Raw genomic sequence first — 22,526 nt, 5'->3', positions numbered from 1 at the left:
TTAGAACAAAACATTAGGTGACAAAGGCCACAATAAAAGACAAATTTATTTGATTACTTCTTATTTTTATTACGTTTGTACTTATTATAATATACTGCAGCATTATTTTTAATTTCTTCGTCCCCTACATAAGTTATTTTCTCAGACAAAATCCGATTAACAGTTCTACACCAGCTGTACAATAAGGCACAGCACAAGGAAAAACATTCCACACAAATAGCACTCAAGAAAATTTCACAAACCGGCAAAATACACGCGCGTACGCAAGACGCGGGAGCCATTTTGTGACATTGACAGAAAAATATGTTACCAGCTCCGAACTAATCAAAATTGCCCACCAGATATAAAAGAAAAATAACTTTTCATTTATGGTGAGCTTTTTTAATATAATTTTCAGTCGCAAACGTTATGGTAAATTTTCTAAAGTTTTTTAACAATTTATGTACGTACATAGTGTATAGAAAAATCCCAGTCATTACCTAGGTAAAATAACTGAAACAATAATGGTATAGAAAGCCTGGCAATCTCAAAAATAGTACCGGTGATAATTAAAAGATGTCACTACTTTCTTTATAAATTTTAAAAAAACGTTGGTTTGTTTGAAAAAACAAATATACGCGATTTAAATCCGAAAAATAGTTTCATTTCCTATGTGTAACAATCGCGAAAACCTAAGAATTCGATTTGAACTTTTTTATATACACAGGTATATCTCTTCAACATTTTGTTTCTTTTTTTTACTTAATAGTACATAGGAAATAATTTCTCGTTAAATGAAATTACGCGATGTTTATTTCGTAAAATTATGACAACGACATTTATATGCTCCTTAATCACACTACAGTTGACACTAGACTATAATTCCGAATTCACAACGTGACCATCAAGACTCAGCTTGTTTTATTTATTTTTCTTCATGAAAATGCAAAAACATTATTGAAAACAACGTAATTTTAATAGATTTCATTATTACATACTTTTCGACAATAAAAACCTTAATAGTTTTTTTAAGACTAAATTGATTTTAGTCTGAACATCCTGTAGTCACTTTTGTTATTGAACAGTATCCTCAAATAAATTACCTCAACATGACTATTCTGTATTCTTCAACATAAAAAGATATTAATTTGTTAAAAGGTTATTCGAGAACTATTATCTATTCACTCGATATTATCGAATGTCTAAATTTAGTTCATTGTGCAGTTATTTGAAAAAGAAATATATTTCTTTCATGAAATAAATATCTATTTTTTACATTGTGATTAAATTCTATTGTTTATTCATAAATTTTTAAAACATGCTAATAATTTGTGAGAAAATATTTACGTGTAAACATCCCATTATATAAGTCGATTAGTAGAAGAAGACATGTTCAACACGAGCTTACAATCATTCACTAAACAAGCTTTTCATTGTGTCTATATATTTAAATCCACAACCGTGTTTAACTATGGGATACTCAAACACGGGACATCACCGAAAAAGAGAGCTCTAAAGTCGCATTAAGTACGCATCAGCTAAAATATCTCTCTGATCTTGAGAAACATCACAATTTCTCCCGTTTTAACAGGCTAGATTATAATCGATAGATATTTTATGACATACCATCTGAAATGACAAGACACTTCATTAATTATAATTTAAATACAGTCTAGTTCCTTATCTTAAGTGTTGACTGACATTTATTAATGCATGCTTAGACTACTCTAGCGGTGAAGACATTTGGCATGTTTAATAGGCGTATCCTAGAACACTCAGATCTGAACCAATTTAGAAAAGCTTACTTCCCAATTTGGTCTAAAAGCATAGCCCACACTTCAAACCATTGAGCCACTGAGGTCGTTGCGTTTTTACAGTAGACTTAGGTTAACTCAGAACTATTTTATTAAGACGAGACGAATATTCGAACAGGTCGTGGGCCTGACGGTACGCATCACGCCTATCCTTAACATTGCAGTGCCACTTAAAGCACAAAGGTCTGTTGTAAAATTAACAAGTCACTTGTATTGTCTAATTTCACCAGCACCTTTAGAGCGATGCCTCACCATGCGTTGCATAGGCGTTGCGTCGCCTGAGCGGTGATGCTACGTTCTACGTATAAATTAGAATTATACATGTTAATTTTTTTTTTACAATAATAAATGACGGAACGAACAAGTCTTGCGCCTGATGGTAAGGTACATGCCTGTCCATAACAGTTACAGTGCCACTCAGAGCTTTAAATCGCAAAGATCTGAGGGCAGTGCGACTGCGCCCGTCACCCTGAGACATAAGTTGACAAGTCCCATGTGCAAGTCCCATTGCACCAGCTCCCCTTATTCTTCAAAACCGGAACACAGTAATGCTGGCATTACTGCTTGGCGGCAGAAATAGGTAAGGTTAAGGTAAGGAGTACTTCCCTGGACGAAGGCTTTCAGAAGGAGTTCTACTGCTACTAAAATATAAATAATATAAAAAATATAAAATGTAAGTACCTACTATAGAATCAAGTGTAAGAAATTCGCCCGTGTGTCTGCACAATTTTGCTCATGATACAGGCACTTCGCAATCTCTTGGCGTGTCGATCGGTTAGGACAGGTAGATTTGAATGATATTGCGTTGTATCTTACCTTACAACTAAATTAATAGTGTTTGCTGGGCTGATCCTTTCGATTACTTTATAACTACAACTTAATGTTAAATGTAATGTATACTTGTATTAGATGACAAGTGGCAGTGTACGGTAAAACCAAAACTGAATTTTATGACATTTTACAATTATATTTTACTCATGTAAATTCTGTTATGTTTACAATGAATAAAAAAAAATTTAAAAAAATGCCATATGGTGGAACGCTTGCGCATCGGACAAGGGGCAAGGAGACGAAGCGGGACGGGTACGTTACGACACTGCACTACTCATGTGGCACTCGGTGCGTTGCGCTATGATTTGAACGGCGCCTGTGTTTGCCCTAACCCCCAAAAACTGGAACGCTTTAATGGTCACATTACAGTTTTGCAGCAGCAATAGGTATATGGCAGTACTTCTCTGGACGAATTCTTTGACAAGGTACTCGACTGCTACTTAAATCTATATTAACTCATTTCTTATTACAGAATGTGGGGCAAAAATACTAATTCTTCTACATGTTCTGTAGAGTTAACTTTCTCTAAGTACATAAGTAGTTAATCCCTTTAGTAACGTGCAGAAAGTTGGAATAAGACATTCTAGTTACTGTACCGAAGTAAAGTTCATTCTCAGAACCAATCTTAACTTCCAATGTTTTACGAGAACGTACTAATAATACCAAGTACCTAACAATTACAGGGAATCTATTTTGGTACAAAATCTGAATTCTCACGTAGTGCATGAAAATCGTGAGTTGAGAACGTGTCCAAGTACAGAGATTACAGCTTTTTGTCATACTTGTTCGTAAGTCGCCGGAAATAGTTACTTTTGATACAAGTGCGGAAAGTTAGTCATTATTCACGAGTCTCGAGACTCAAAGACTCGAGACAAGTGAAAATGATAAATCCGCACGTGTATTAGACGACGTTGAAAGTGAAATAATACATTTTATTTCTTTGTCTGATAAAAAAGTATACTTTTTTACTGTTGCCATTACAACATTAAAAAATTGCCAGTATTCAGCCACCATCGAGTATATAACCAGAAATAGAGACGAAATAAGGGCCATATATCCCTGGTAACAAATTAGCGATACAGCTCTTATAAATATCAGCTCCCGTTTGCACTGAAATATAGACAGGCCAACTACTGACCTGTGTGTATGTCTCCGCATATTCCAAAAAATATTCTGTATTTATTGTAATGAAGATAATATCTCTAACAATGCCGTGCTGTTCTATTCGGTGGTGTGGGAAAAACAGCAAAACATCTAATTACAAAACAAACCGAATCACATTTCATCGGTAATTAAATATTAAATATGTATTTTTTAAATTTTCGTCCATTATAGCAAACCTCGAGTTAAACTGGTCGATTTGAAGTGAAACAATTGACGACTTTTGGTTATATACTCGATGTCAGCCTACAAATTGCTATTTTAGTGGCGCGGCGCGCAGCGGTCTCGCATAATACTCACCTCCGGTCATTGTTAATAGTCAATCAGCCATCTTTATTGAAAATATTTTGGTATTTTTAAATGTAACCCGTTGTTTTATAAAACACCTATGCAATTTAAATAAATAAGACGTTTGTAAGTAAATATAAGTTTTAATGATGAATGACTTACGTCACAAAGCACATAAATACTAAATAAATAAAACAACCAAAAAAAAAACCTCTTTAGTTCTATGTTTAAGACTTGAAACAGCAGTAAATTTAAAAAAAATGGAATAGAAAAAGCACTAGTGCGAAAAATCCAACTTTCGGCACGATTTGTAGCACGAAAAATACCACGTTTTGAGCAACTGTATTAAAAACTATATTTTTATCACACGGCTTTGGAGCGGTGACCCATCACCATTCTTTGTTTTATTTCTACTCTTCTGCCGGCCCTCGACGCGAAGGTCTAGAAGTTAGACCTAGCACGGAATTCGCGTAGCCGCAGCGACCCCAAATTGCCGTGAACTTTTTGATTTCATTTATAAAATCTAATATTAATTTTAAACTCATAAATTCTATAGCCAGTGATCGGAGTTGAGGGAATTGATTTACCTAAAGAATGAACGTTTTCTTAACATGGATATACCCATAACTGCCTCTGTGGCGGAACCATGCTTGTCTGCCATGTAGAGGACCCGGGTTCGATTCCTGAGCCGCGAGAAATAATATGCATAGCCTACATTTATTTATCTCGTGAGTTTGGGTGTAATTTGTGGTTGTCTATGTGTGTGTCCATGGCACTCGTGACACAGGGTTACCCTAGTGCGGTAAATACTTAATAAGAAATAATAATTTGCCATCAATGTACTCAAAGTTTTATAAATAATATGCATCTTCAAATATAATCAGTTCCGAGAAAACCTAGGATTTGTAGAAGGGAATTTCCACATTATTTTTTAGTTTAGCATTAACTCGGAAGTTATCGGAATTGAGGATCACTGACACATAAATTTAAGAGATTTTACGTCTGAAATGAAAAGAGTTTACTTTTATTTATATCTAAGGCCAAAGCAATAATTGTTAATGTTCTAAAAGTTTCTATAAGATTTTTTAAATTAGAAACTATAACGTATTAAGCCTACTTATTTTTATTTTTTTCTTCTTTGCAAGCACAATAAAACATATTGTGTGTCAGACAACGTTCGGGCCATTAAAACCCGATTGAGTAATCGTCGTTGCGATCAATAAAGTGTATTGTTTCGATTTATCCACATTTTTTTTTATAAATAGATTGGTAAGTCATATAAATCATAATCAGACAGACACTTCTAATAAATATATTTTCAAAAGAAAAAAGATCTTGCACACTCTCCCTTCCATCACTGTCACTCGTGTAGCCATTTTGCTGTAATCAATTCTACTGAACACAAATCGATAAGTAATTATTATACAAATTGGTAAGTATTTTGAAATTTGCAATAACAATATGACTCTAGAAATAAACAATGACACTTACATGGAAACAGCACTAATAGGTACTATACCAACATTTTCGTTACAAACACGCAGAAATTGCATGCAAAGGCTTTGTAACAATTAGTATCTCCCTACCTTTAGTGGTCGCAATTCTGATTTTCATTTCAACGGCGTCAGGTGCAATGGTATAATTTGTAAACAGACGTATTAGAAAGAGAATCTCCAATTGTATTAACAAGTGGACATAGTGTATGCGGCGCGACAGGACTAAATTTATCAACAAAACACCCCTTACTCGTACCATACACATTCTAAATCGAGTCGCTGGCGTAGTAGGGTAATTATCAAGTTAGTTTTCTCTACTTAATTTCATAAATATATAAAATTTGCCACCAAAATTAGGTTGAGAAAACTAACCTAAAAATTACTCAGTAGACATTTTTACTTGTTTTAATAGAGAATTCGTAAATTTAACACTTTATATAGTATGTACTTAATGAATTATTATTATTATTTGTCATTATTATTAAATAGAATAACCATTTTTCAATTATTATTATTATTGTTTTGTATAAGTATGGGTGCTTTCTAATTAGACGCTTGTAGAATCGCTGTAGTGGTGCGTCTATGGCGCGGCAGCCGCGCCTCCATAGTCTGTCTTTTTTAAAGATGGAGTAAAATGATATTTGCAGTGTTGCCAGTTTTCGTAAAACTTTAAATAGTCATGTAGTTGTTGTCGACAGTTTTATCGATAGATTGTGAAAGTCGGTGAAATTTTTGGAAAAATATCCGATTTGTGAATGTTACATTACTAATCGCGTTATCGTATTCTTTATTCTTATTTTGACAGTTGGTCTACTGTTACAAAATTAAATTTTTAGTTATACACATTTTAATAACGACAGGCGGATTTCATTACGTATATTGAATTAAAATGAAAAACTTTATAACATGTTTCCTATTTGTATTTTCTATAGACATATTAGAGTTCTAAATTCAGGGTATGTATGAATGAATTTTTAAAATTTAACAATTCAAATGAATCTGTGCCCAGCTGTTAGACGTATAATGAGCCGATGATGAATCAAAAGAAAGAAGTTTGGCTATTTATTTCATAAGCGTAATTAACATTCAGTCGGTAGTTGATAATATATTTATCGACTTTGCAGTCGATAAATATTATTAGTATAATAATATCACTAGCTGCTTGCAAGCGAGTAACACTTTTCGCAATGAACTGTCGTTTTACTCAATCCTCAAAAAAGACAGACTGTATATACTAATTTTCATACAATATGTAGCCTGCAAAAGTGGTGCGCGAGTGGCGTGACTGTGGTGCTTTAAAAACAACGTTTTTTTGTCAACTTTAGGGATGAGGCTTTTGCTGTAAAAATAAAGTTTATATTAATCTTCATTAAAATGTACTGAACAAATTCTACTAAAGCTTGTAAGAATTTACCTATTTCTGCCGCCAAGCAACTAATGTGAGCATTACGTTCCGGTTTGGAAGGGTAAGAAAGCCGGTGAAGTTACAAGCACATGAGACTTGCCAACTTAATCTCAGGGTGACGGACGCAGTGGTAGTGCCCTTAAGATCTTTGCGACTTAAAGGTCTGAGTGATATTTCAACTGATATGGATATTTGTGTCGCTTAGCATCAGGCGCACGACTTCTTCGTCACGTCACTTGGAATTATAAAAATAAAAGAAACTAATTAACAGTCCTTTTGCCTGTTGCCTTCAATATATCGGATATCCACTTGTCTTTAACTACTATGACACCGTAGGTATGTTACTTCTAATGCCTATTTATTTAGATTTCTGTAATGGCGCTTCTAAAATATATTGTATGAAAATTAGTAATAGTGCAGCTTCAGCGCCACAGAGGCCCATCTGCAGGGCTTCTATAATCTCAAATATGAAGCTTCATTCGCATCATGCACCTTCCAATTTAGTCAAGTATTACTTATTGGGCAATAATTGTTTCTAACGTAAGTCAGACGAGAACGAGAGTAGATCCCCAAATTTTACTTCTACAGGGTAAAAAATCGAGGTGTTTAATTCCATGTTAGTAAGACCCTGGCTACGACCCTGTTGTACGAGAGCGAGGTTAAAATATTCATCTGCTGATTGTGCTGGTGTAATTTCCCTATGACGGTGTTATCTAGGTACGGTAACAAACCACAGACGGGAAATGGTCCAGGTTGGAACGGAACTTATTATTTGCTGCACTGTACATGTTTATTGCTCTTTTCTACTTGTCCAAGTTGCAAGCAGTCCTATTTTTAGCTTAATAAAGGATCCTTTTGTATGTTTTAATGGTCTGTTACAAATGTTCTCAACAAAAGCACCTTTGTAGTTTAAAACGGTTTAATAAAGGAGTTACACTTATTCTGATAATTTCTGTATCGGATTATTTGTAAAAAATACTAACTTCGTGGGACTATGTTACTAATACTATAAACAACAACTTTTGTTCCATGACTGTAAAAAGTTACAAAACAATAAATTTGCCAAAAATAAACTTTTTGAGTTTTTGTTGTAAATATCTGAAACTTTTTATATCTGTGTTTGGTAGTAACTTATTAAGCAATAACTCTCGCGTGCTTCCTTTTGCGACTGCACTGAGCAGTGATGCTACAGATGTCTGCTTCTGCGTGCGGAAGTACCGCACCCTTTTTCTCATCTGTTTCCGTTTCTGTTTCCGCAACTTTTATAACGAAACTTTTAGCGGAAGTTTATAACGTCCGCGATAGATCAGACGCTTGCGCATATTGCTTGGCGGTGGGGCGCAAGGGAGTTCCCTTTCCCTCGTTAAGTTTAGCGATTTTGTGTTAAGTGTGTAATTATGAAACCTAACACAAACCCGGTCTTCAAATTATTTCGTTGAGATCTTTATAGTATTTACACTTCCACATCCACAACCGCTTCCGTTAGGTTTAAAAAGTCCTTGAAGGTACATTTTCCAGCGCAATTCCCACATATTTCGATTAAAAATTGCAAGTACGCATTTCAAACAGATATAATTATGCTTCAGTAAGGTCGACATATTTCAGCAGGTATCTGTGCTTATGGACATGGACAAATTAAACTAATACGAAAATGTCTAAAAATAGCACAAAAAAGGGTCCACACCACATAAAAATGTCCGACAGACACGGTACATTTTATAATGGTAAGAAAACATTTTATGAGATATTATTAAAGCTGTATGATGTTGAAAAATTATATTGGTAGGTGTTAGAAATTTTTTGCCCACGGTTATGGTATCGTGTAACGTGCTGCTATGCGCAACTCGACGCCGTACCGCCTTTTTTGCGTGTGGTTTTATTACCTATATTCTAAAGGCTAATAAATAGCATATTATTCGTTTCTTATCTATTTCCTTACGTGTTTCAATTAGGCTGATTTCACAAGGCGCCGCAACACCAGCGGTACCGCTGCCGCTGCGGTTACACTCGCCCGTGCTTGTGTATACACATTTTCATACATGCACCGCGGCGGTGACGACGAATCCTGATACCGCGGCGGGCGGCGGCGGAGAGCTTTGCCGCATTTCTCTACGAATGTACGATTATAGCTAATCGTTGCACACGGGCCGGATTACATCGCGCGCGCTGCCTGTTAAAGATTATTTTCGCAAGAATAGACAAGCTATAATTAATTGATAATAAAGTGGACCAATTTGTCACCATTCAAACTCAGGAGGAGAAACACATTCCCTCACATTTGTATCATTGTGCTGCAAACAGACGTGCAGATGATTTAATAGCTCGTCGTATGTATTAATAAACACACGGAAATGTTTAAGTAATTTATCTGGATATCTTTTTATATTTAGTAATTATAATATAAAACTTACGGTTATTTTTTCTTGTACATATGAAAGGATGAATTTAAATTGTTTTTCTTTTGCTTTTACGGTGACGTAGAGCAACAATTAGCAACGCAGTGACTGTGGCGCCCGTCTTTGTACTGTAACTGATGGTCAATGATCACGCTGAATGGGCTGCGGTCATGCCGCTGGTGTTGCTGTGTGACGCCGCAACTACTGTAGCATCGCGGCGGCATCAAACGCAGTTGCACGCCCGGCATAGAACGCAGTCGCACGACGCGGCGCTATCTGTAATCAGCCTTATGGTTAAAGAGGACGCAGCAACGAACACAGCGTAAGCGGATATTGCTATCCGCTGCAGTTCAGAAGTGGGTTTTTTTAAATGAAAAAGTTATAATTATTTATCGAGGTTTTCGCGATTTCCCAATCGCGAATCGCGTAGCATACTTTGGTAATGAAATTATTTTTTTCGGGTCTAAAAGGCGCAAATTTATGTAAAAAATTCTTTAATTTCTTCACTACCACTCTATTAAGGCCCATTCGCTAGAATTTTCTTTTATAAAAGTGATTCTTATTATACATTCGAATCGTTTAGTTTCTTAATGGCAAATCAAGGTACTGCTTAATGTCGATGACGTGATGGCATTTTTAAAACGCGCTTAGAAAGCTTTAAGTCTTGAAATAATAGCGGAAAGTCGCCTTATACGGAACTTATCAGAGCCATATTATACCAGAGGAAAACCGATGACCTCGTTGGTCAAATGGTAAGCACTCTGGATGCTAGTTGAGCAGGTCAGATTCGATTTTCAATAGAGCCCATTTCGGAGAAGAACTAAATGGGTTCTGTTTTGATTGTTCTTCACAGTGCTCTCGGAGTTAATTTATCTTTACGAGTAAAATCCTACCGTCATCTGATGGAATGTGACGATGAGGTCGACGATGGAGCATGCTCACCTATATATTGCCTATTCTCTCTCGCATTGAAAAGGCCGATAAATGTCCACCACGACCACAGTTACAGATGTCCATGCTTTCATCAAAGTTTTTAATCACTTTTTGATTTCGATTGGCTCCGTATAGACTCTGTCTTTAATGTAAACCCATAAAAAATAATCCAGCGGTGTTAAATCGCATGATCGAGCTGGCCACTTAACGAATGAATTTCGTGAAATTATGCGATCGGGAAATTTGATTTGCAATAGATTCATTGTTTCGGTGGCTGTGTCACTTGCGCCGTTTACAAGTGATGAAAGAAACAACATATGTAACTGTGGTCGTGGTGGACATTTATCAGATATCATTCTTCATTCATAATTGCCAAGCCTTACTTTTTTAATACAATAAAAATTTAAATCATTGTCATTTAAATTTATGGTTTTACTTTGATTTACAAAACAAAGTTCTTATTGAAAAACCCTGTAGATTCTGTTGAGAATAATTTAAAAATAAAAGTTTTCTTTTAACGGTAAGTGGCTAGGACAATAATAACACAGATACTATTAAATAGGTAAGAAAAATTAAAAAATTTAATTGCATGTCGCCTGTATTTTTCCATATAACTCAAACTAATAAGACAACTCTACAGTTAGATTGCGCTACAGAGCTGTATGCATACAGGTTGATCAATTACCGCCTTTATACAACAACGAAGTATTGCAACGAGCAGAGCAAGCTAAACCTTACCGTGCATAAAGCGTTCATCTTCTTACAGCTCAAAGAAAATTATACGCAAGAAGATGGGTTTTGCCACAGAACAATAAATAATAATAATAATAATAATAACGCACACACTCAACATAGCCCCGCACTAGGGAAACCCTGTGTCGCGGGTGCCATGGACACACACACATAGACAAACACAAAATACACCCAAACTCACGAGAGAAATAAATGTAGGTCATACAAATATTTCTCTCGGCCCGGGAATCGAACCTGGGACCTCTGCGTGGCAGTCCGGCATGGTAACCGTTCGACCACGGAGGTAGTTAAAATACAGTAGAAGTGGTTAGTTCGCCAGCGTGCCAGCTATAGGTCTCGAAAACCTATCTGAGTTCAATCCGCCATTTTCGCTTTATATAGTATGGTTGTGTCATTCTTTCGTGCAAATTCTCTAAAATCCTAGAAAAATGCCTTATTGTGCTATTTTGGAGTGCAACAATGATAGACGCACCAAAAGTATTACCCATGGTGGTATTTCATAGCACCGGAAAGGATTATTTTAATAAATTTTCAACTTTCTGTTTATCGAAATATTTTTTTTTGTTACAAGCAACGGCTTCTTCTTTGGAGAACTAAATTAATAACTCTAATTCATCTTCGTTCAGCAATTAACGCCATCTAGTGGTGGCAGCATATTGATTGAAACTTTAATATAATAACAAAACGTCGTAACTTGAAATTGATATTCATGGTATTGAATTTTCAACGTAATGCCTACAGGGTAAAGTTTAAATTATATTAACAATCCAGAATTTGTTATTTCTTTTTAAATTTGAAACTACGACCATTAAATATCAAGATTTTGTAGTGTTTCAAAATAAGAATGTGTGAGTTTTGGCGACATCGGTTCTGATAATAATCGAGCCTTAAGGTACTTCCATTGTTTTTTCTTCCGTGGGTTGTGCATGCTCTGCTCGTCGTTGTAACCTTAATTCAAAATCGTAGAAGGTGATTCTGTCTTCCCAAGAGGGCAACTTTTACTACAGGTACTTCTCAATGCTAGTCACAACACGTATCGACGTGGAGCCAGATTGAATCCGGATTAGGGAAATCGTGAAATACAAGCAATAAGAGGAAATAAAAAACGTGCATATGTTTTGGACATGTGAGCTGTGGTGGCTCTTTGAATCTGAATAATCTCAGTACAGAGTACTAAAAAAACCGACCTCAAAAGTACGTGGAATTACGTCTATTTGCCAAGTTTTATTGAAATATCCCCTAGTTCGCCACTATACAGGACTTGACACTGGAGATAATAAAAATCGGTTCTCACTACTCAAAGTATATTGAGAGAAAGACGCCTTGAATTGGAGAAATATCAAAATCAACCATTAAAGTAATTGCTCCTAAATTAAAGTTAGGCGCTATTTATAAAAATGAATCTTTATGCATGAACAGACACCCTGCTACGTGGATGACTTTCTTTAAAATGTAATGGGACCACTATGGAAGTACCCCCTTTCCAACAAAAAAATAATCATGACAATCGGTTCACAAATACCGGAGTTATCGCGTATACATACAAAAAAAAATCGGAAGTGAGACAGGAAAATTTGTTCATATAAAAATGATACCATGTATATTCGCTACGATAAAACAAATTAACAAAACCCCATAGAGAATTAATTGTATGACAGTTTGATAGGAAATTGATGACGAAGCCAATTCACACAGTTAACTAATATTAATTGAACAAATTGGCAATAGTCATTATGAATATAATGAAGGGCGTTCCTGCTTTGCTAGGAGTGGTCTGCTGTCCACGTTTTGTACCTTGGTGTAGATTTACGTAATACATTTTGGGGGACGAAGTCATAACACCTCATAACTAAAAATTTGGATGTTCGTAGTTTTTTACTACGACCATTTTAAATGCATTTTTTTAATGAAACCAAGTGTTGAATGAACAAATCGTGCGCCTGATGGTAAGTGACACGCCTGTCCATGATAGAACATTAAATCGCAAAGATCTGAGGGATACTGCCACTACACCTGTCACTCTGACACGTAGATTGACAAGTTCCAAATTCGAGGCTATATAAATCTAGAAAACTCAAACCCACTTCCGATATCGCTTGTGCACTAAGTCCAATTCGAATCCGAAAAAATACGAATATCGCTTGTACACGTAGAGATAAATAAGGCACACACTCAACATAGGTGGGGAATCCCTGTGTCGCGGGTGCCATGGACGTATACATAGACAACCACAAATTACACCCAAACTCACGAGAGAAATAAATGTAGGCCGTACAAATATTTCTCCCGGCCCGCGAATCGAACCTGAGACCTCTGCGTGGCAGTCCTTTTTGCAAACTTTCGGCTACCGAGGCAGTTAAATGATCCCTGTGACATTTGGACCGTCACTTCTCGGATTCGGATCTGGGGTTCTGCTTTCGTTCTGCGTCCGAAACAATTATTGCCATTTATGTAATATTCGACTATATTAAAAGACAATATCAAGTATGAAGCTTCATTCGCATCATACGGTTTTTAATTTGGTCGAATATTACTTATTTGACAGTAATTGTTATGGACGGATACCGGATGATAATAATTAATTAATTGAATATAATTAGGAATTGAGCGACTTTTTATATCAGCTACGAAAATAAGGTGATCATGGTTATTAATTTTTTTAATAATGTTTTTATACATTCACAACAGCATCAGTAAATAAAGACCATTGACCTATACATAGACTTTCGTATCAAATTACTTCGTAACCCAAACAAGCTTCTTAATCTATTTCGGTAACACGCAAGTCGGTTATTTATCTCAACAGGCTAATTTAATCCCTAATGACTTAGAAATACAGAATTATACGAACCTTACAGAGATCATTATCTTAATCGTAACAATTAATTCGTAATTGGGTCAATGGATCTTCGACCAAATTGAGAGTATCGTTGACTAAAGCCTCTTCAATCTCTTGTCAAGTAATTTTTTTTATTGAAGGCTTAAAACGTAAATAAAACTTTATCACTTACATTTAACAACTCAATAAAAATGGAAGTATATTAATTTACTATTCCTTGAACCCAGTCAAGGTTAAGTCGTACAAAATAACTGCACTGGGTTTCAACCCATTTTTTTTATGATACCAATTAGCGACAGGATGAACACGTCGTGCGTCTGGTGTTAAGTTGCCGTGCTACTAAGAACTTTAAATCGCAAACATCTGAGGCATACTGCCATTGCGCCTGTCATCCTGAGATACAAGTTGACAAGTCCCATGTGTCTGTAACGGGTTGAAACCATTAACGTCCGAAATCCAGGGCAAAAATTATTTACAACTAAATGTTTGTTCTACATCGTTTTATTCAAATTTAATGATATTATTGAAAATAATAATTACAAATTGGTAATTTGAAAAATTAATTAAGAGATAGACGTCGACAACATAATTTTGGCTCTTATTGCAAGGGCGTAAAGCTCTTTTGACCAGCTCAAGCTGATAAGTACGGTAACTCGTTTAGTAACACACCAGTATCCATTAGAAAACGTTATGATGAGTTTCACATGTGACTAATTGTTTACGTGGCTTTATTTGGTTTTTTCAACCCTTACTTCATCATTATCATCTTAAACCCAACATAACTCCCACTGTTGGGCACGGGACTACTCTAAGAAAAGGGTAAACTAAGCCAACAAAACCTTTACTTACTTATCAACCTTTGCGGGATTGTACCTGATGGGTAATTTATTATTGATGTCTTCCTTGTGTAGAGTGTCGATTATCTGTAAGCAGATTCCCCCGGATTAACAAAAAAAAAAAGGTTTAACAATGTAAAAGACAAAACAACGTCTCAAAATTACTTTCGAGGTTATGAATATTCGAGAGAGTTATTTCTGGAAAATGTCATTTCGGACAACTGATAGATAACCCGATTTTTATTTCATTATGTTTTAGGGAACGATTGACAAATTGCCGTTATTTTAGAATAGGAGCTCAGTACATAATAGCTCCTTTTTTAACTTATTGCTAATAAGTAAGTAAGTGAGTAATAAAGGTGTTCCACATGTAGATACATGTATAGATATATAGCTAGTACCAAATAAACAGTTTCGAATTTCGAATTTTCGAAAATGGTTCTACTGCATCGTAGGACAAAAGTACTGACTTATGAAGACGAAGTTGGATTTTAAAGTAATTCTAATGGTACCATGTAAAAAATGAAGTAGACAACTGACCTTTTACCAAAACAGAAAATAAAAAGGAACGAAAATGTTCACTTTCTGCCCCTACCTAGCTTTAGATACCGCATATTGACTGTCACATTGACTAAACGGCGACCATTGCTAGTAAAACTTAAAAAAAATATTCAAAATGCTATTTACGAAGTGATTCTTAGGACTGGGAAAAAAAAATTAATTAATAATTAATCATTCAATTAATAATAAAGTAATTAATTATTATTTGGTGATTTTAACAGCTCTGTGTCGCTCCTTGTAGCAATGTCTATACATGTATCTATAAATGTGGAACACCTTTTTCCGACCATTGCTTATTATTGAAATGTATTCAAAAAACGCTAAATTTTATCGTAAACAGGATATAGAGCTTTTCATTGGTTATATAACATAAGATCTGGGGGATGGTCTACGATTAGTAAATTTTACCTGATGGATTAGACGCTTTTGAGATAGTCTGCTATTCTAGAAAACAATCGACTGTTTTTTTAAAGCAGTTAGAACTCCTTGTGAAAGAGTTCCTCCAGGGAAGTACTGCCATCTTGTCTATTTCTGCCGCCAAGCGGTAATGTGCGCATTACTGCGTTTCAGATTTAAAGAGTAAGGGTGCTGGTGAAAATACAGGCACATGGGACTTGTCAACTTATGTCTCAGGGTAACAGGTGTAGTGGCAGTAGTGGCAGTGCCCCTCAGGTCTTTGCGATTTAAAGCTTAGAGTGGTGCTGCAATTGCTAAGGACAGGCGTGTCGCTCCGCTTATTATCAGGTATACGACTTGTTCGTGTCGTCACTTACACACGCACACACACACACACACACACACACACACTTGGATAGATAGATAAACACTTTATTCACTGATGTAACACAAATACAGATTAAGCATAAAAGAAAAAACAAAACATGATTTTCATAGCAGTGAAACGGCGCTGATACAGCATATTCCAAAGTTTCCTAAGGCGCTGGTTTTCAATCATGACCAACGAGAGGGATTAAATTATTTGAAAGCAAAAATATAACGACTATGAGTAAAGTTATACATTGACAATAATAATGTACATAGTAAAGTGTAAATAGTGCATCTAAAATAACCTGTTTGACATGTAAGTGCATGAGCAAATGTGTTGTAAGTAAGTTGTGACTGTAAAGAGGTTTTAATGTTGTCTAATTTATTTAGTATTATAATATAATTATACACATAATAAGAATAGATCAAAGCAACAACAAAATTCGTTTCTAGACAGACTACGTTTAAGAATAAAAAGACACTACACAGATTTTTGAAGTGAGAGAGTAGGTGATGCCGTACAGTGCTTTGATTTGGGTTTGGATGTCTCGGTGCGGTGGAGGAATATTATTCCAGCACTTTGATAATAATAATAATAATAATAATAATAATTCATTTATTTGTGAAAACACAGGTTAGATATGCAAGTTGACATGTACAAAATGAGTAGGTATAGTTTCACTGTGTCCGGCCAAACATTTGGCATACAAACATATTGAAAGTATATTTGGTATATGAATATTATAATACAAACATAATTACCGGTATTGACAATATAAAAATGAAGAAAAAAAAATATTTAAAGTATTACATATGTTTATAATATCGTTAGTATTCAAGAATGTCAGATTAATTATTAATGTCCAAAATAGTGAATATAATAAAAACAAATTAATTCATTCCAACAATTAAATTACAAAAGTCAAGCGGCTTTGTCAGTTGAAAAAAATTAAGTTATAGTGTCATTTAAGAAATGGTTGATGTCATAGTAACATTTATCTATTAATAAATTGCTCAACACATTTTGGAACTTATGCGTTTCAAGTGATTTTATACGATCAGGAATTTTATTGTATATGACCGGTGCGAGTTGAACAACACTCTTTCTAAGAAGAGCTGTTTTGCAGATCTTTGTGCTTAATAAATGTGGTCTAGGACGTAAATGACGATTTTGTACCGTCGGTCTAACTGAGAAGAAATTTAAGTTCATTTTGACAAATCTAGAGATTTCAAGAATATACAGGCAAGGAAAAGTCAACGTTGGAGGCCGAGCATTTGAAACTACCTCGAAAAGCTGCAGTTCTATGTTGTGGTACCATAACTATAGGCTTAGGCTTCCTCTCACAATGCCAGTGCATGGGCAGAAGTTCCCACGCGGGCCCAATACGGATTGGGAATACAATGTACGCAGGTTTCCTTACGATGAAACATCGAAACCTTCACCGAGAAGCCCATGGTAAATTTTAAATTAAATTTTGCACATAATGCGATTCCATTCCAAAGCACGCGCAAGTAGAGATACTTGGGAGGTGGCAGGTCAAATCATTATGCTACCACAGCGACAATGACATAATTATTACATTTTTATAAAAATATCGACCACAAGAGTTTGTGAAATTACATGTATTTGCCATGTTTTACTGAAATCGGTTAATGGGAAGTAGGAGAAATCTAATAAACCGGATTTCACCCACTTTTTTTTGTAGTTGGTTCAAAATACGAAGTATCTCCCTGCATACATTGTTTACACTTTTCCGATTCAATAAAATCGGCAATCTTTCTACTAAACCAAAGCGTAGTGTAGCTAGGAAAATTAAAACTACACACAATGGATATTTAGCAGGCAGCATTGTAAATTGAATTTTGATTGAATCTTTATTTCTGAATAATGAAATTATAATTGGATTCAGTAAAACAGAAATTATATCCAATCAGCTTGGCGGTTTTCAACGATTTTGTTATAATTAATTCTGAAAATGACCTTTCATTGTTGTATAACTTTGTACCTACCATAGTATAGGATATGCGCTATAGGGTATCAAGTAATTTTTATAGGGACTATGTTGAGTGTGTGCGTTATTATTATTATATTATTATAATCTCTCTCTCTCATCTGAGCGTTGTCCCGGTTGCGTCCTCAGCAGTGTTGCTGCGGAGCCCGGGGTCCGCTTTCCTGCTTTTTCTGCTCCACTTTGCACGGTCTTCGGCATCCTTAGTGGTGAGACCATTGGCACGCATATCACCCTTAGCGACGTCAAGTCATCACTTCTTGGGTCTGCCCCTTCTACCGGGGCCCGGCGGAGGTGGCATAGCCAGACATAACAAATGTCTGCACGTAGTATGCCGGTTTCCGTAAGATGTGGCCTTACCAACGTAGGCGGCTTTCTTGCAGTTTACCTGCAATGTCACGGACGGATTATATTATTATAATCATCTTTTTTTTATAATATCAAGTGACGGGTCGCGCGCCTGATGGTAAGCTACACGCCTATACATAACATATCAGTGCCACTCACACCTGTTGATCGCAATGACCTGAGGGGCACTGCCACTGCGCCTGTCACCCTGAGAGAGACATAAGTTGACAAGTCCCATGTGCCTGTAATTTCACCAGCACTCTTACCTTTCAAAACTGAAACTCAGTAATGCTAACATTACTGCTTGGCGGCAGAAATAGGTAAGTATCTTAACTACAGTCATAACCGTTCTTTATTTTATACAAGAACGTTGACGGGGTTAACCGTAAGTGATAAAGCGTAATTATTATAATATTAAATCAAAGAAAAGTAGTAAGTGACGTTTTGGAGTGCTATTTAATCACAGATAGTAGCAAGGTTTATTGAAAAATTAAATATTAGTTTATATGATAAAAATTAAATAGGTTAATACCTAATACTAATGTATTTAACTGCCTCCGTGCCCGAACTGTTACCATGTCGGACTGCCACGCAGAGGTCTCAGGTTCGATTCCCGGGCGAGAAGAAATATTTGTAAGGCTGAATAATTTACACGCACACACTTTTGAACGTTACACATACATTTGACAAATATGTGTGTCAATAGATGGCGTTGTGTTACAAACTCATTTGTGAATGTATTTTTTTTGAATTCATTTATTAAGAAAATCAACGGCATTACGTAAGATATTAAGTAAAGCTAATGACAAGTTTCCCTCGTTTATATATCATTATACACTTCCGGACACATAATTCGGATTGCAGCTTGTCAATGTAAAATAATTAGTTACAAAAATAGCTATTTGGTACTCGTCGCGACATCTGGTGTACCATGGGTATATTACTGCGATAATACTCAAGAATTATCATCGACAAGCCTGAACCATCCCACCCCATATGTTACTAACAATCAGCGGAGATTTTGACCTTACGTAAGTTTATCGCACATTACAAATGTCCATATCTGCGTAGGGGGAAAGTTATCAATGAGACGCTCAAATTGGTACGGTCTGCAGTTCCGTTAGCTAGAACTCACAATGCAAATAACAACTTAGATCAAATAACATTTTCTCTCTACTACTGGTCGACGAGGGTATCAGAGGGCTTGACTTTACGAGTTTACAGATAGGTTAAAGAGGCTACATCTACAATATATTACTATGCGTCATTATACAGTGTTTTTTTTAATGGGAAGGTGTGGGGAAATCCAAAACCATAGAAGAAAATAGACTTAATCACTAGAACGTCGTAACATTCACAATTTGGACATTTTTTGGCAAAATGTTATCTTCTTTCACAATCTGTCGATAAAGCTGTCCACAACAACTACATGACTATTTAAAATTTTATAAAAACTGCAAACATGCAAATGTCATTTTACTCCGTCTTCAAAAAAGACAAACTGTGAATTGTGTGAATTTTTTTTTATTTTTTTATTTTAAGTCTCGATGTCCTGAAATAACTGTTTATAATATTTAAATAAGGTTATGGCAGAATAACAGAGGCCGTGGGACCCCCGCGACCGCTGAGTCATAGACCGTTTTGTCGGATTATTTTGTACCACTGTATTCTTTATAAAATGTATCAATGTACCATGTACCTATTCCGACAAATAAATGAGTTTATTATTATTATTATTATTATTATTATTTGAATGCAATATTTCATTTTAATATTTTAATATGCACTGAGCGTTTACGTGATCTTAGGAATAATATTGTCTGGTCAGAATCACTGCATATATTATGTACGTTTTGATGCATTCGGTGAGACTATGTAGAACTACAGTAAAACTTTTGATAGAACTGAAGCAAGAAGCGCCGTGAAGTCCAAGTTTTATTGTGATTTAAATTCCTGTGGAATGCGGAAACGACGCTGCTGGATTAAAAGCACGCAATTACGCCCAATAAAATTGTGTCAAGGTGAAATCTGTATCCTTGATATAATAAATGCATATGTGATCGTATGTGAAAAGCTACAACAACAACAACAACAACGTACGCATTCATAGCCCCGCACTAAGTAAACCTTGTATCGCGGGTCCCATGAATACACACATAGCCAACCACAAATTACACCCAAACTCACGAGAGAAATAAATGTAGGCCATACAAATATTTCTCCCGGCCCGGGAATCAAACTTGGGACCCTGTGTGGCATGGTAACCGTTCGGCCACAGAGGCATTTGAAATTTTACATTAATTAAGTCAATGACAGATTGTGAACAAGCCTACTCAAACTCCAATATTAAGGTAGATATTAACGCTCTAGTGCGTTAGTTAACAAGATATCGAAGTGTTCTAATTAGATCGGGTAGTAGCGTGATCTACAACCTTTACAATAATGTTATTAGGATATTGTTGGAGTTGGGGCTTTAAGTTTTTGAGATTAGATTAGATGGACCATTAAATATGTAAATTGCTATTTGAGTTGTGCTATGACAACAAATGGTCATTGAGTACGTTCTTATCTCAATAGGGTTGGATATTGGTATTTAGAGAAAACTGGATTCTTTTGTTTTGAAAACAGGATTTTTCGTTGATAATAGTTTCGATTTTTTTATAAGAACATTTTAACGGCAGTATTATGATGTTTTTTGAGGCCGCAAAAGAATAATTTGTGGATTCTTGGAGTAACTTTTTTATACGATAAAATTAATGAAATCCCTGAAAATTTTTATTATTTTTTATAATAGTTAATTACTTCAGAGAAAAAAAAATTGTTTAGGTTTGTTATATTGTTATATGCTTTATGAGTAAATAAGCGTCAAAATTTCTGTTTTTTTATAAAACGTTGTTTACGAAGTGCACACGATTCCATTTAAAATATATTTATTTTCGTGTAATTTAGACAGTGTTGTAACGTAACTGAAAAATATTGTTAATAAAAGGTAGTAAATATGTTTTATGACAAAAATACCATATTACAATTTAACATTGAAAAAAGAGTTAACGTACCTACTGTTTTTACTTTCAAATATTGTCATATTCAAGAAACAACATTTTCAAACTTTAAAAAAATATAGTCACGAAAGCAGTTGCTACTTTTATGGAAACTGGACTATTTATAAATGGAATTAAAAAGAATTGTTAATAATACACAAAAAAAGAAATTCTCAAATTTGATTTTTGTGTTATTATTCATGGACTTTCAAAGTATTTACTATTCGATTTCGACAGATTACAACTTATCAAAATTTTAAAACCTGTTGCTGGACAATGTATTGTTCAGCTTTCCCCGTTCTTTAACTTTAGGTTCTTACCGTACTTGCAATAATATCTCACGTAGTACGCAAGGTTTTTAGAGTGGCGCACTTTGTTTTTTTACTATCAAGAACTTTAAATTCGAAAAATATAACACAATATACAGTGCCGTTGGCATTGGGCCGTTTTTTTCGAAAATTCGGTTACTGTTAATGGATTACGCTATAGATAGATGTGAACAACTCAGTTTTGGCCTATTATTGATGATATGGATATCACTAATATGTCGTTTTAACAAGACGGTGTCCACAAGTCACACAGCCACCAAAACAATGAACCTATAGCAAACCAAGTTTCTCGATTGCAGAATTTCACGAAATTCAGCCGTTAAGTGGCCAGCTCGATCATGCATGTTAACACCACTGGATTATTTTTTATGGGGTTATGTTAAAGACATGGTCTGTACGGTGCCAATCGAATCGATTGCAGCCTGAAAACTCAAAATTCGTGAAGTGAAGAAAGAAGAAAGAAAGACGAGAGAAGAATTTTTGTCAAAAAGGGATTAAAAACTTTAATGAAAGAATCGACATCTGTAACTGTGGTCGTGGTGGACATTTATCAGATATCATTTTTCATTCATGATTGCCAAACCATACTTTTTTAATACAATAATCTCAGTACAGAGTACTAAAAAAACCGACCTCAAAAGTACGTGGAATTACGTCTATTTGCTAAGTTTCATTGAAATATCCCCTAGTTCGCCACTATACAGGACTTGATACTGCAGATAGTAAAAATAGGTTCTCACGA

General features: G+C 35.3%; 1 protein-coding gene across 1 annotated transcript in view; it reads left to right on the top strand.

Annotated features, from left to right (window-relative positions):
* The window catches only part of LOC113240441, a 71,347-nt gene that overhangs the window by 35,673 nt on the left and 13,148 nt on the right, over window positions 1-22,526 (top strand). The window lies entirely within an intron of this gene.

Source organism: Hyposmocoma kahamanoa, unplaced genomic scaffold (assembly GCF_003589595.1).
Source record: "Hyposmocoma kahamanoa isolate Upper Pololo Valley unplaced genomic scaffold, ASM358959v1 138, whole genome shotgun sequence".
Taxonomy (NCBI): domain Eukaryota; kingdom Metazoa; phylum Arthropoda; class Insecta; order Lepidoptera; family Cosmopterigidae; genus Hyposmocoma; species Hyposmocoma kahamanoa.
This window is presented reverse-complemented; position numbering and strand designations above follow the sequence as displayed.